Source organism: Euprymna scolopes, chromosome 44, assembly GCF_053919585.1.
Source record: "Euprymna scolopes isolate OS-2025 chromosome 44, ASM5391958v1, whole genome shotgun sequence".
Lineage (NCBI taxonomy): Eukaryota > Metazoa > Mollusca > Cephalopoda > Sepiida > Sepiolidae > Euprymna > Euprymna scolopes.
The window spans coordinates 49533104-49538571 of record NC_136525.1 but is presented as its reverse complement, the minus strand read 5'-3'; the positions used below and the strand labels follow the sequence as shown (position 1 = coordinate 49538571).

At 32.2% G+C, this 5468-nt stretch overlaps 1 pseudogene; it reads left to right on the top strand.

Moving 5' to 3' along the window:
* The first annotated feature begins 4671 nt into the window (after positions 1 to 4671).
* LOC145268925 (U2 spliceosomal RNA) lies at positions 4672 to 4798 on the top strand (annotated as a pseudogene).
* The last annotated feature ends 670 nt before the right edge of the window (positions 4799 to 5468 follow it).

Below are 5468 nucleotides of genomic sequence, written 5' to 3'. Positions count from 1 at the left end.
TATTTTTACAGGATGAGGGTGCTGGCCCCACGTCCAACCTTTCCAGAAGGTACATACAGCGTCTAGCCATCCCAAATGGTCACCCATCTGGTACTGGCCAGGCTCAACATTGCTTAACTTCAGGGATCTGGCGAGAACCGGTGTGTCAACGTGATTGTGCCGTACACCACGGGGGTCATCCTACTTAATATTCCCAAATCAAATCGAATTTATATCTATCTATCTATCTATCTATCTATCTATCTATCTATCTATCTATATGTGACACACACATCAATATATATATGTTATGAAATAGTTAAAACAAAGTAAATTATCTTATATCGATCTAGTTATCTAACTGTGTAGCTATTTATCTATCTATCCATCTAGCCATCTGTCCATCTCGATCTATCTATCTATCTATCTATCTATCTAACTGGAGAGGTAGACAAGAGATGTATATGATGATGTTTTCATAAACCTGCCAAAATATGACAAAGCTAGATCATAGACAAGTTTACCGGAAGGTCTGTTCAGCTGAACGGATCTACGTGTGAATCATGTGATCAGGTTAGCTGGAGATAAGAAGAATTGGATTTGAAGCAGAGCTGTTGGACTTTTCGGTTGTCTCTCTTGTGATGGAGTGACCTGTCTCTCAATGTAGGCTGTTAAGACCACGAGCAGAGAAACTCACTTTCCATTTTCATATGCACGACATTCTGGAAAATGAAATAAAAATTAAATATGAAAACCAATCATCGTCTCCGAGTCAATGTGTTTCGTCCAAAAGTTCCATCCCCTCCCCCCAAGAACAAGATGAAGTCAGGATGGCCCAGGTTCAGTGGGCAGAGAAGATAAAGGCATGTCAAAGATACACACATATGGCACACACACACACACGCATATGAACATTAGATAACATGGGTTCAGAAAGTAAAGAACCACTAATAGACATTTAGTAACACATTTAGGACACGTCACACGCAAACACGAGCGTTTACATGGATGCCGTTCATATTAGATAACGTAACATATATATATATATATCTTAACCCATTATATATATATATATATATATATATATATATATATATATATATATATATATATACCGTTCATTTTGGCGTATAAGACACCCCTAAACGTTAACAAATCATCTTTAAAAACCGATATTTCATAAGATATCAGACGTTTCAATCACTAGCGTAGGCTAAACAAACATGGTTTCGTGATTTAGCAGTCGTCTTATACGACCGATATATGATAAATTGATAAACATTTGCTCCAATTTTGTACTTCGTCTTATCTGACAGTCGCTTTATACGACGAAATATACGGTGTATATATATATATATATATATATATATATATATATATATATATATATATATATATATATATATAGACCCAATATATATATATATATGTATATATATATATATATATATAGATATCGACGAAATATAATGGATGCATATATATATTTCCTTATTTAATAAGTTTTAAACAAAACCTTTTCTTAAATCACATAAATAGGTTAGCCGATACTTTTGTAAATAAACAAAGCAAATTCCAGATACGAAACTAACATAGAATCGCAACAATTTAACTTAGTTGATTAGTCCGAATTAGAAAATATAATAAAAATTAAATAAAGAAAAAAAGAAATTAAAATTAAGAAATCAATGAATAGTATTAATAAAACATGTTAAATGGACATAGGTAATTAGTGGTAACATTGTATGATATTTTGTTTGAATTTTTTTTATGAAAATACGAAAATAAGTACATATATAAATCTTTAAAAAATACTTTGCAAGGATGAGATATAGGTAAAATATTTCCGCCTTTTTATTTCCTTATAAGGGAAATATTTTCCATAATGTTTTATTGTTAAAGTGTTTTTATTCAATAAGTCTGAAGGAAGGCTGTTCTTGTGAAAATTTTCAAATGACATATTGTTTGGATTTGTCCGGATAGTCTTGAAAAAATACACTATTTTTTGCTATCAACCCATTCTTTGAAGTCTTGGTTTTTGTTAAAACAATATATATATAAATAAACAAAGCAAATTCCAGATACGAAACTAACATAGAATCGCAACAATATAACTTAGTTGATCAGTCCGGATGAGAAAAAAATAATTTAAATTAAATAAAGAAATAAAGAAATTTAATTTAAGAAATCAATGAATAGTGATAGTAAAACATATTAAGTAGACATAGGTAATTAGTAGTAACATTGTATGATAATTTGTTTGGAAATATTATAAATGGAGATAGGAAAATCTATAGATTTATTTAAATAGATAGGTAAATATATAAATCTTTAAAAATGAGATATAGGTAAAATATTTTCGCTAGTTTTCTTTTCCTTATAAGGGAAATGTTTTCCATAATGTTTTATTATTAAAGTGTTTTTTATTCAATAATCTGACGAAGGGCTGTTCTTGTGAAGATTTTCAAACGACATAATGTTTGAATTTGTCCGAATAGTCTTGAAACAATTGCAACTAACGATGAAGTACACTATTTGTTGCTATCAATCCATTTCTTGATGTTTCGGTTTTTGTTAAAACAATCTATCTATTATATATATATATATATATATATATATATATATATATATATATATATATATATATATAAGTGAACGTGTTTGTGCGAGTGTCTGTGTACATTTTCTTACGCAATAACTCTGTCAATTTTCAGTCTACAGACTCGAAACTTGATATACAGGGTACTGAGATTGGGGAAAATCTTTTTGATCAGTTTTCAGCCAGATATTTAGCTTTTAACGGGTCAAAGTTCAACGATTTGATCTTTAAGAACTCTACCAAACTTCTCCGCCAATTTTGGGTCTAAATACTTGAAACTTAGATATAAGTTCCTTGGACATGAATCTAACTTAATAATTTGATTTGATCCCAAAACAATAAATGTTAAGGGGTTATAATAGGGGTCAAAGTTTTAAAAAATTGACCGCGTTTTTTTTTTTTTTGCTCAACATTACACCTCCAAACACCCGGGCAACGCCGGGCTGAAATGCTAGTATATCTATAAACGGGAGCGTATCTGTGTGTGTGTGTGTGTGTGTGTGTGTCTGTGTGTATGTCTGTGTACATTTACCTACGCAATAACTTAAATTAAATTTTAAGTCTACAGACTCAAAATTGTATATACAGAGTACTGAGATTTGGGAAAATCTTTGTGATCGGTTTTCTGCCAGAAATTTGGCTGTTAAGGGGTTAAAGTTCAACGATTTGACCTTTGAGAACTTTACCAAACTCCTCCAACAATTTTGGGTTCAAACACTTGAAATTTTAGATATAGGTTGCATGAACATGGATCTAACTTAATAATTTGATTTGAGACCTTTCATACACGCATTTAAAATGAGTAAAATTAAAAATTAAAAATAAACTAAGATACAAAATGTATAACGGTTTTTTCAATGTTCACCCATTTTAAAGCCCTTTAAAATCTATTTTAATCCGCTAAAGATATGTCAAATGAACGGCCCATAAAAAATCTAATCATTTGAGACCTGCAGGGCCGCTCTCCGTGTTTTAGTTTCGGAAAAGATAGAGTTTGAAAATATGGAGACAGTCAGACAGACAGACAAAAGCCTTTTTATATGTTAAGTTTGTACGTGGAAATATAATTGTTGTGCACTAGCTCATATACCGCGTTATACATGAAAAAATTCTTGTTTTTCTTGTTAATGTGTCGACATACTGTCAAATAAACACAAAATGATCGGATTTTTTTTTTATAATCTGAGACGCAATATCTCTTTTTCGTGTACAGCGACTAATTGTCTAACTTACAAAGAACACCCAGTTTTCCAACTTTACAAATAGAACCAAATCGCACTTTTAAACAGTACCTCGATAACAGTACACTACAGCTTTTGACGAGGCAAAAAATGCATACATACAAACATACAATTACATATCAATTTTCCAGTAAACATTGCATAATTCACAACAGCTATAAACACCTTCAGTCCATTTGAGAAAGAAAAAAATAACAGCTCTGTCAAAAACTGGAACACGAAATCTCCACGTCATGTCATGTTGAACCACAAACCTCAAATTGTTCGTCTTTTTTTTAATCGCGTGCAAGCGATTCTATAAGTCACTCCGTCGGTCGGTCGGTCTGTCGGTTGCTTTGTCGGTCGGTCGGTCGGCCGGTCTGTCCGTAACACTTTTGTGCTTGGCCTTTTTGGTTAAGATCAAAGGTCTGTTGTTAATAGATGCTGTTCTTAATTTTTTAAAGTTTTTTTGGCCTTTTGGCCAAAATCAAAGTGTAGTATCTGTCCGACAGATACTGCAAGCAAAGACCATATGTGGGGGCAACCCCACATATAAGACCTTGTTCAATGTAGGGGCAACCCTTCATACCAATTGTCACCATCCAGCTCCCCTACTCCTCAAGGAGTTGGTCCTCATGTCCCTCTCACTTCTAACATTAAAAATCGGCCTTGTGCCTAATTTGCTCGGTGGGGGGGGGCAAATAAATACGAACCCCACATATAAGACCTTGTTCAATGTAGGGGCAACCCTTCATACCAATTGTCACTATCAAGCTCTTCTACTCCCTGGGGAGCTGGTCCCCATTTCCCCTTCACTCCTCACATTAAAAATCGGCCTTGTGCCTAATTTGCTCGGTGGGGGAGCAAATAAATACCCTTTTCTTGGCCTTTCGGCCAAGATCAAAGTGTAGTATCTGTTCTCACTACATGCTGTACTTATTGTGATATAAAGTGGGGGATCACTTTTCTGTATTAATTTAATGTAAAATGATCACCCACTTTACAACCAGTCAGTCTCAAAGCCATTCAAGTCATTCTCCAGATCATTCAAGTTGTTTTTGAAGGATTCCAGTTATTTTTTAAGCATTCAAGTCATTCTTAATGTCATTCAATTCATCCTTAAGGTCATTAAAGTCATTCTAAGTCATTTACTTTTTATTTATTTAAGTCATTTCAGCCCATTTTTTCGGTCATTTTAGTTTATCTTTAAGAATTTCGTGTCAATCCTACATTCACACATTCATTCATTACACGAGAGCACGCGACTGATGGCTATCGGCCTTCTTCCCATAAAACAACAAAACAAAAAGCTGCAAAGTTTAATTCGTTCACCTATCCAAAAAAACACAAATAATTGTTCAAAACATAGACGCAAAATCTGGAAACTAATTGATAGCACACCATATTTTTATTTTATATATATATATATATATATATATATATATATATATATATATATATATATATATATATATAATTATAATAATAAAAATAATGTATATATGTAAAAATATTTTTAACCTTTATATATCTAATTTTAAATACTAATCATAGTGGGGGTGATGAGTAGTTAAATGGATTAATCCGTAATCTTATAAATACAAGACTGAAAAATTAAAAAAATTATCCATTTTATCTATGGAAACTGATGAATCACACAGGTAAGAAAT